General features: G+C 40.6%; 1 pseudogene; it reads right to left on the bottom strand.

Moving 5' to 3' along the window:
* Positions 1-761: 761 nt before the first annotated feature.
* Positions 762-1,137, bottom strand: LOC103745613 (annotated as a pseudogene).
* Positions 1,138-11,369: the final 10,232 nt, after the last annotated feature.

Here is an 11,369-nt window from a genome sequence, read left to right as displayed (position 1 = left end):
GAGTTCAGTCCGTTGCTTTTTAAAGTTATTAATGAAAGATGTGTATTGATTCCTGCTGTTTTGATTTCTTTTCACATTCTTGGTGTAGCTGTGCATTTCCATTCCTTTCTTCAGATCTTTGTATTGTTTCAAGAACTATCTTAAGGGCTGGTTTTGTGGACACAAATTTTTCAGTGTATTTATGTCATAGAAGATTTTTCTTTCCCCTTTGACTATAATAGACATTTTGACTGGGTAAAGTAATCTGGGTTGGCATCTGTGGTCATTTATAACTGGGAATACTTTGGGCCAGGCTCTTCTGGCTTTCATAGTTTGCACTGAAAAGTCAGCTGTAATCCTGATGGGTTTTCCATTATATGTGACTTGTTTTTCTTCTGGAACTTTAAGTATTGTCTCTTTGTTCTGAATGTTTAGTGTTTTTACTATGATGTGCCGTGGAGAGTTCCTTTTCTGGCCCTGTCTATCTATTTGGTGTTCTATATGCTTCTCATATATGTATGCGTATGTCTTTAATTTTGGGAAATTTTCTTCTACAATCCTGTTGAAGATCTGGTCCATACCATTATCCTGCATATTACATTCTTGTGTTTTCTTAAATTTCTCATAATCTGCTTGAGTGGTCTAATTCATCCACCTTATCTTCCAGCCTTGATATTCTGTTTTCCATTTCTTTCATCCTATTGGTGAAGCTTTCTCCTTTCATTTCTTTGTTCCTAAAGTTTATACATGAATTCATAAAATATATTCCTGATCAATGCATTTTAATCCTCCTCCTCCTCTTCATTCTGGGTAATCTGGAAGTAACATAATTCATAGCTCTCTTTGCTGTTAGCTACTATGTGTAACCAATCATGTAGATTGTTCTTCTTCAAAAATTTTTTCTGAGATATTTCAAATACCTTTTGGACAAAGGACCTTAGAAGTGACGGTGATCTTGCTCTTGCTCCTTCTGATGGTGACAACCCCTCTGCTGAGGTTCCCAGCCTTCCCATTCACTTTGATTCTCTCCTGGAGAAACTGCTCAAAATTGGCAGCATCCATGATTCCATCTTCTACAGGGGGTGCAGTCAAGGGTGAACTTCAAAACTTGCTTCTTTATTTGCCCCCCTCCGACACAAGCTTTTTCATGGGCGTCATGGCAACAGTGGAGGTAGAAATCTCTCCTTTCATTTCTAATTGGCTTACTGAGTGTTTCACGTCCTTCTTCATTTCAGCCTGAGTATTCTTCAATATTTCTAACTCTTTTCTGAGTTTATTCAGGAGCTTATCCCTATCTTCTTTCAGGTCTTTGCTTTCTTTTTTCTGTGTTCTTTAAATTCACTGAATTCTTTTATCATGTTTATAATTGTTCTTTTGCATTCCATGTCCTGTGTTATCTCTAGGAGGTTCTCATTGCACTCCTCTAGAGGACTATTGGTACTTGGTGGGGATATATTATTTGCTTTTTCTTGTTATTTTTTTCACTGTGACTTTGACTTGTTGATTTCTTTTGTAGTTTCTGATTCTTGTGTGAGACTCTAGCCTTCCCTTGTTGAGTTTAGGTCTGCTTCTTTTTATAAACTTTATGTGCCTTTGTAGTTTACTTGTTGGGCATGAGATGCTGATTGGTCTAGGGTTCAGGTTCTCTCTTTTGATTTTATATTGGGGGGGATTGCTTTTGTCTTGCTGCTCAGGAGTTCCCACAGAGGCCTAAGTCAGATGCTCGTAAGCTTTCTCCTAAGGTCTGGGTCTCTCCAGGAAAGATGCTGGCCTCAGGAATTTGGGGGCTGGGCTGCTGTTGTGCTATGGCTCAGGAAATATGCTGGCCTCAGGAAGCTGGGAGCCTGGGACACCCAGGAATGCAAAGGGAGTTGGGGGAAGGAACAGGCCCCGAAGGCTCCTGGAGACTAGAAGGATGAATTGGGTTGGTCTGGAGGCGAAGGATCAGGAAGCAGTGGGGAGTCTGGGCCAAGAGGTCAGTCCAGAGGTCTGGGGTGCCAACACAAGAAATGGGCCAGTGCCCAGGCTAGGAGGAGAGATGGGAGGGTGGATGGGGCTGGGGGAGTCAAGGCACAGTGGGCACTGCCGAACTTACCCAGGAAAGATGCTGTCCCCAGGAAGGTGCCACTCAGGGATGCAAAGGGAGGTCTGTTTTCAGATTTAAAAATTTATATTTAATTATTTTTATTTTTTGAGACTTTCATACACAATTATTGTATTTGCATTATTTCCATCCCTCCTAGTGTCCCCTACAACTCCTCCCATATATCCCCACTCTCTCTTAAGTTCCAGCCCAGTTGGAGCTACAGGGAAACCCTGTCTCAAAAAACAAAACAAAACAAATCATCTCATGGGGACAGCAAAATGATTCAATGGGTAAAGATGCTTGCTGTGAAGCCTGACAGTCTGAGGTTCAATCCCCAGCACCCACAATAGTAAAGAGATCTGACTCCCAAAAGTGGTCCTCTGACCTCCACATGTGAGCTGTTACACACACACACACACACACATACACACATACATACATATATACACACATACATACATATATACACACATACATACATATATACACACATACATATATACACACATATATACATATACATATGCATATATTATATGTAAATACATAAAACACACTGAGCCCATTTAGTGGTCCTCATGTGTATCTGTGTTTAGAACTGCCCACTTGGGATTAGATAACCTCTCAGGGGCTATTTCCTGGAGTCAACTGATTCTCCCTCCCTCAGAATCCATTGATTTCCTGTAGTTCTTCATCTTGAGTTGAGACCCAGTGACATTTCTTCCCCCACCTTGGCATTTCAACTAGTTTTGTCATATGTAGATCTCATTAGACTCCCACACTGTGGAGACTTCACTGGTGTATCTTCCCTATCATGTCTAGAATGCATTAAGTAGTAGCAGGTATTTTGTCCCTTTGGCTTTTATATTTTTTCTACTCCCTCTTCCTCAATATTTCCTGAGCTTTGTGTGTAGATGTATTGTTGTAGATGTATCACTTAGGACTGGGAACCTCACAGTCACTTATTCCCTTTATTTGACCGGTTGTGGAACTTTGTATTTGTCTTTGTCTGTTGCAAAAAGACACTCCTTTGAGGAGAGGTGAGAGGTACACTTGTCTGTAAATATAAGGATATGCATTTAGAATATAACAAGAAATTATGTTGACTGAAGTAAGTTCTGTGGACTCTGTGACCTCTCTGGTCATGTGCACTTGGCTATGTTTACAGCACCACACATAATTTTACTCCCATTGAGCAGCCTTTAAGTCCAATTAGACAGCTGCATTATCCCAAAAATAATTGGTACAGCTGCTATTGTACCAATAAACATTAGTTGATGGGCTGGTCATTGATGTGGTTCATAGGCTTTACAGATGGGTAGGGCCATTGATTTGCTTTCTCCCTTGGCAGCTTGCACAGTATCTTCTGATATTGTGAGAGCTAGTTCTCAAGTAAGTTCCAGCTTGATTGCTCCAAGCCCCGTGTCTGAAGTATGCTGTATCTTCAGCAATAGGGTCTTCCCTTGACGTTCTGGGAGGCAATCAAGGGCTGTGACAGTAGTCTATACTATTTTGGGCATCTCTTGGACTACCCTGACCAAGAAGTCAAAGACCTGGCACTGTGATTTTTGTTATATAGCCTTCAGCAATACATATGCACTCACATTTATATTATGTCTGCATTTTCAGTGGGCTTATTCAATATTATATTTTTCTTTTTATTTTCACACCACTTAAGTATTATTTATCTCTCTTTCCTCTCTCTCCTTTACAGCCCTCCCTCCTTCCTCCACAGTTAAAGTATCCCCCATTTCCCTTGATAACACCTGTCTCTTACTATCCCTCTCTCTTGAACTCCTTTCCCTCTCCACCCTTGGTTCCTTTCCATTTTCCTAGCTCCTGTGGTTACATCAGGATACGCACTTACATCTATGGATTTCAAACTAGGATTTCCAAATGAGGGAACACAGTCATTTGTTTTTCTGAGTCTGGGTTATTCAGTATAACAGCTTCTAGTTCCATCGATTACCTGAAATTTTCATGATTTGATTTTTTTTGGTGGTTGGACAGAACTCCATTTTGTAAGTGTACCACATTTTCATTATCCATTTATCAGTTGAAGGACATTTTATGTTGTTTCCATTTCCTAGTCATTATAAAAGAGCAGCAACAAACAGGGCTGAGCAAGTATCTCTGTAGTGTGTATATTGAGCTTTTTGGGTATATGGCAAGAAGTGGTATACCTTGATCATATGGTAGATCTATTTTTAGAGTTCTCTGCACCGATTTCTACAGTGCGTACACCAGTTTGCAATCTCACCAGCAGTGAATCAGGGTTCCCCTTCCCCCACATCCTCTCCAGCATTTGTTCTCATTTGTTTTCTTGACTTTAGCCATTCTGACTGGGGTAAGATGAAATTTTAAGTAATTTTAATTTGCAGTTCCCTAATTACGAAGGATGTTGAACACTTTTAAGGGTATTTCTTCATCATTTTTATTTCTTCTTTAATAACTTTCTCTTCAGATCTGTAGTCCATCTTTTAATTGGGTCATATATTTTCTTGATTCTTTGTTTTTTGAGTTCTTTGTATATTCTGGAAATTAATGTTCTACCAGATGTATAGCTGGCAAAGATTGTCTCCCCCTTTGTGGGAGTCCTCTTCAGTTAATTGATTATTTCCTTTACTCAGAAACTTTTAAGTTTAATGAGGTTCCACCTGTCTGTTGTTGACCTTAATTTCTAAGCAAATGAAGTACAATTACAAAGTCCTTTCGCACACCCATATCTTGTAAGCTATGTTATCTTCTAACAGTTTCCACATTTCAAATATCACATTGAGGTCTTTGATCTATTTAGAGTTGATTTTTGTGTCACATGATAGATAATGGCTAAACTCATTCTTTTTAATGTAGATATCCAGTTTTCCTAGTACCATCTGTTAAGCCATGCCTGGTGGCACATGCCTTTAATCCCAGCACTCAGGAGGCAGAGGCAGAGGCAGGCAAACCTCTGTGACATCAAGATAAGCCTGGTTTACACAGCATGTTCCAGGCCAGCTGGGGCTACAGGGAAAGCAAGTGTGTGCTCTGTTTCCAGGGCCACCGTGCTCCCTTCCTCAACAGCCCTTGAAGAGACTGAGGTGAAAGATGCAGATGGTAGCTTGTGAGAATTACAGGATTTCTAGGATATTTGGGCTTCTCAGCTGCCACAGGTATCACAGATTGTTAAATGCTGAACAAGGAAGTCTGGTCTGGATCCAGGCCCAAAGTACAGATACTCACAGATAGTTATTGAGTGGTTTGGGAGTGGGCATAAGGATGATGCTGTGTCTATAAATCTATGCCTAACCCCCTGAGCCTCTCCTATCCCTATTACCATTCCCTGCACGGTCTTCCATGTCACCTTTGCCATTGCTTTTTTCATATTTAAGGTGAATTATTGGTCTTTTTCTTTAAATTGACTAGACTATATATTAAGCAGAGTTGTAAGAATGACTTTTACAGTATGGATGTCTTCTTAACAAATAACTTTTACCTACCTTGATAAAACAAGCTCACTGAGCCATGCGCTCCTCTTGTGACCTGGGCACATGACCTTACTACCTCATTACCAGCCCTTGATTCCATTTAGAATAATATATGAATGTGTGTATGAATGCTTTACAGCCCTTGTCAGGAGCACAGTTCTAAGAGAAATCTGAAGGAACAGGTGCTCAGCAGTTCAGGTCTTTTCTTGGCCTTAAAGTGGTGCTAAGAATCAGGCTGTTTTTTTTTTTTATTGAGGCACAGCTGTAATGTGGTATAACACCACAGTGAGTAATTTTTTTTTCTACAGATCTGATCCTAGTAGATAGAACTGGACAAACTTCAAGAACAAAAGTAAAATATTCAGCCAGGACATTGCAACTTTAAGCCAAAATCTTTTAAGTTGCTATTCCATAATCCACCATTAGATGGCAAACAGTCCTCACAATGCACAGAGATTTGTGTCCTGATCTTGGAACCCCTTGAGAAAACAGAAGATATGCTGTCCCATTACCAACAGGAGCCTGGAGCTGAGCCCAACGTCCATGGAGCACAGAGCTGCTGGGCTGTTTTACCATGCTCTGCTTCCACCATGGGAAATTCCTGAATGATTTCTATTTTACTTTCTGAGCTCTAAGAAACATATTCTGACAACAAGGACACTCACATATAGGATTATTGGAGTTAGAAAAGAACTATGGGTGAGTCATGGACAGGGATAAATTAGCAAAGTCCCTCAAATTTGAAGACATGGGTAAACATGTCTGAAGCATGACTTATCCTCCCAAACATAGAGAATTACGGGGAACAGAACACACTGAAGTGTAGATTCAGAGGTGGAAAAGAGGTGTCCCATAGTGAATGGGGGAAGAAGTGGGCATGGAACAGGGATTTTGATTACATTTTTGATCACCAGGCTATTCCCTAGACTCTTCAGCAAAGGATGTCACTTGTTTGTCCAACAGGGCCATGACTCATGTCCTAAACTTCATCACACTCAAGTTCTTTCATGTGGAAGGACTAGGTAGTCATGTACCCACTGTGGGGTCTTACTGTTTATGTGCAGTTGGACAGAATTTAAAAATCTATGTTATACAAATAATAAAATTATGGTTTATTACTGTTAATTTAATAATTTGTTACAGGCACACAATAGACACGATTTATATATTTGTCTCAGGTGCTGTTATCTAAGCTGAACACAAGCTGGCTAAAACAAGACTTTGAGATGGAGTTATTGTTGTCTGTGGTCTTGGCTGCCCAGGACCAGTAAGAACAGGGCTGAGAACAACGTGCCTCAGAGAGCAGGTCCAGCTCTGAGGCCCTGTGTTCTCACATACTCACCCTGGCCATGACATTTGGCTTGGTTCAGCTCCAGCCAGTGGGATTTGAGCACTTTCCTTCTCTGGTCACTTGCCAGGAAATTTAGGAAGCAGGAACTTTGGTACTTCCAAGTTTATAGCCCTATCACAAAGGAGAGCAGCTGCTTCCTTCACAGCCCAGTGCCAGAACCAGGCAGTTCTTGGGCAAAACAAGCCTGAACTTGCGTGGATTGAGGTTCCTATTTGAAATAACCCCCTTTTATTCCAGGGCCCGAGAGTCTATGTTGTTCACACACACACACACACACACACACACACACACACACACACACACACACACAATTTCCATAATTAGGGAAAACATTGTCACCTGGAAAATTAAATTTAAATTATGAAAATTAAAATTTAATTCATGCTCATTTTTTAGTTTATTTTTCCAACCTCACCTGATACAGAGTTTTTGTTGGACCTCTCTTTCCCATCAATGTAATGTGGAAGCTATGTGATGCTAAATCTTAACTACTAGATAACACTTCTTTCCTTTGAATCTCTCCTGATATACAGAAAGGCCATTAAATTGGATATTGCTCAAGAAATAAAAGCAGGACATTAGAGAAGACAAAGTTAGGTAATTACAGTTATGTCATCAAAACCAACATTACACCTTTAGTTTCCACTACATTCTGTTATTTACAATTGACAAGATGCCCACTCATCCACCCCTAGTCCTTTGTGAGACAGCATTTCCAGTTTTAAAAGAACAACATCTGTGAATTTATTGTTGGATTCCAGTGAAGATGGTGCATCTGGATCACAACGGGTAGGAGACTAGAGTGAGGCCTTAGAGGGCTGTGAGTGTGAAAACTCAGAATTCGGTTCTACCACAGCCTGGGATCCAGAGCGGGATCAATTTTCAAGGAAGAAAGGGCAAGGAGAGAAGCTGGGGGTGCTGGGGGAGGGTGAATCTCTTATGGCCTTTGTCTAGATTAAAGATGATAGAGGTTTGCAGGAGGGATGGTCAATGGAAGGGTCAGGTTTAGAGTACATTTCAGGTCTGTGATTACCAGATCTACTTACATTTAAAGAGGCGGCCAGGCTGCACCTGTGAGCACTGTAAATTTGTTTTAATAGAGAACTTTCCCTCTGTTTTCTGATGATGAGGAAGAAGACTTTCTGTTTCTGTTTATTTTCTTTTGATTTCTGACGTTTGACCTCTGTGTTCCCTTTTCTGACAGTCACTCTACTCTGGAAGGAGAGACAAAGTTCTTCAGCACCGACAGGCTGAACTCCTACAGAAAGCCCTCACTCCATCCTCCTCTTTGCCTTCACACCATTGTCTTCTCTTTTCCTCATCATTTTTGTAGCACCACTTTTCTCTTGGACACCAAGCTATTAAAAATGCCATCTGAGCAGATGGCACTCATGCGATTCAGAGCAATAATAAATGTGCACGTATGGTTTGAATCTGAAAGGCATATTTTTGAAGTAAGAAATCTGGAAAGAATCTGGGATTTGAGGCCTCTGATCTGTGTTTTGAGGTTCAGGGCATCTTATTTTTCTGCCTTTAATGTGGAATTCACAGTGCATTAGTAGCTACTTGTTAGAGGCTTCTCTGTGAGTATGGAAGAATTATGGCCTAAATTCCTTTTACAAGGAGATGATCTTCTGTGTAAAATGAGAAGTGACAGGAATTCAAGTCAGAGATATCTTGTAAGTATGAATATTTGTCCAGGTTAATATATTGGATCCATCAACATCAGGTAGTCATATGCAGGTAGTGAACTGGCTCAGCAAACCTACTTAAGTTACTCCATTTTGTTCAGAGCCATTTCAGCAGCAACTTTGCTCCATACCGAAGGAAAAAGGGGCAACTTTGGGTCTTGGGAGACTGTCCTAGCCATGAATCATGGAATGGGCTAATTCCAGACATTATACAACTGACTAATCAGCTTGTTTTCGCTTCTGTAATCCACTTGCTATCTTGGGTCACCTTGACACAGGGCATAAGACCACCCTGGTAACTGCTGATTTCAGCTTTCTTACAATACTTGTTATGGCTAAGGAGTTGACTAATTTTAAAATTACAAAGTTGATTGCCAAGTTATATGACTGTATCACTTGTCTGTATAATGATTGGTTTTTGATGAATAGAGTCAAAGTTCTGCTATGCTGTACAAACCTGATTGGTTCACAAATGTCCTGTTTGAATAATATTTCTGTAATCCTATAAAAACTCTGACCTGACAATCATCAGGGCTGCTTCTACTCTTGAGATAGCCCGGCCGGTCAAAAATTAAAGGGTGATCTTATGCCCTGTGTCAAGGTGACTTATCAGCTGTTCATAATAATGAGACATGAGAAATACTACCAAATGTCAGAACACTGGGTAGCATACAAGGGTCCCAAGATGAAGCTCATTTAATACCTGTGTAGGAAAGTGACTTGTACTTTGGACCATGGTGAAATAAATGACACATTTACTGAGTAAACATGGCATTGCCTTTGAGCATTTGTAGTAAACTGTTGAAGCATAAGAATATCTTGGGACCAATCCAGTTCCTCTCTGTGGGCCCCCAGAAACCCTCTAGGCCTGGTCCCACCCTCACCTCCCTTTACTTCCCTGGGCTGCATATCCTCCAGTGTCCTGGTCCCAGCACCTTCCCTGGGTTAGTTCAGCACACCCACCATGCCTTGACTCCCCCAGCCTTTTTCATCCTTCCAGCTCCCTCAGTGGTCTCTCTGCCTAGGCTGGGTACAGGCCCATTTCTAGTCTTGGCACCCCAGACACCAAGGCTGGCCTCTGGGCCCAGAGCCACCACTGCTTCCTGATCCTTTGCATCCAGAGCAACCCATTTCCTCTCTACAGCCCCCAGGAACCCTTTGGGACTGGTCCTGCCCTCATCTCCCTTTATTTCCCTGGGTGGCAAAGCCACCAGCTTCCCGAGACCAGCATCTATCCTGGGCTCTTCTCCCAGGCTGGCCCAGCCCCCAAATTCTTGAGGGCAACATCTTTCCTGGAGGGACGCGGACCTTAAGAGAAAGACTGAGATCATCTGAGCCTCATCTCACTTGGGCCTCTGTGGGAACTCCTGAAGACAAAAGTAATTAGGCCACTCCAGTATAAAATCAAAAGAGAGAACCTGAAGCCTAGACCAACCAGCTTTTCATGTCCAACGAGTAAACCACAAAGGCACATAAAGTTTACAAAAAGAAGCAGATCTAAACTCAACAAAGAAGGCTTGAGTCTCACACAACAATTAGAAACTATGAAGGAAATTCACATGTCAAAATCATAAAGAAAAAATAATAACATGAAAAACCAAAATAAGCACCAATAGTCTTCTAGAGGAATACAATGAGAACTCTGTAGAGATAACATAGGACATGGAATTCAAAAGGACAATTATAAACATGATAAAAGAGTTTAGTGAATTTAAAGAACACTCAAAGAAGGAAATCAAAGAACTGAAGGAAGATAGGGATAAACTTTTGAATGAATTCAGAAAAGAGTTAGAAATATTGAAGAATACTCAGGCTGAAGTGAAGAAGGAAGTGAAACACTCAGTAAGCCAATTAGAAATGATAGGAGAAAGCCTCACCAGTAGGATGAATGAAATGGAAAACAGAATATCAAGACTGGAAGACAAAGTGGACGAATTAGATCACTCAGGCAAAGATAATGAAAAATAAATAAAAAAAAAACCCACAAGAATGAAATATTCAAGAATTGTGTGACACCATAAAAAACCAAACTTATGAATTACAGGCATATAGGAAGAAGATGAATCTCAAGATAATGGTATGAAATAGGTCTTCAACAGGATTGTAAAGAAAATTTCCCAAAATTAAAAAAGACATGCCCATACAAACAAAGAAGCATATAGAACACCAAATACAGAGGACCAGAAAAGAAACTCTCCACAGCACATCGTAGTAAAAACACTAAATGTTCAGAACAAAGAGACAATACTATAAGCTTCAAAAGAAAAACAACAAATCACATATAAAGGAAAATCGATCAGGATTACAGATGACTTTTCAGTGCAAACTATGAAAGCGAGAAGAGCCTGGGCCAAAGCATTCCCAGTTCTAAATGACCACAGATGCCAAAAAACTCTCCACAGCACATCGTAGTAAAAACACTAAATGTTCAGAACAAAGAGACAATACTATAAGCTTCAAAAGAAAAACAACAAATCACATATAAAGGAAAATCGATCAGGATTACAGATGACTTTTCAGTGCAAACTATGAAAGCGAGAAGAGCCTGGGCCAAAGCATTCCCAGTTCTAAATGACCACAGATGCCAAACCACATTACTTTACCCAGCCAAAATGTCTATTATAGTTGAGTGGGAAAGAAAAATCTTCCATGACATGAATAGGCTGAAGGAACTCATGTCCACAAAACCAGCCCTTCAGAGAGTTCTGGAAGCAATACAAAGAGCTAAAGAAAGGAATGACTATACCCAAGGGGTTGCTGAAAGAAATTTAAGGAAGGTATAGCTGTGGAAAAGT

Source organism: Nannospalax galili, unplaced genomic scaffold (genome assembly GCF_000622305.1).
Source record: "Nannospalax galili isolate Female #2095 unplaced genomic scaffold, S.galili_v1.0 scaffold323, whole genome shotgun sequence".
In the NCBI taxonomy this organism is placed as follows: Eukaryota; Metazoa; Chordata; class Mammalia; order Rodentia; family Spalacidae; genus Nannospalax; species Nannospalax galili.
The sequence above is the reverse complement of the archived record's forward strand: the minus strand, read 5'-3'. Positions and strand labels throughout refer to the sequence as shown.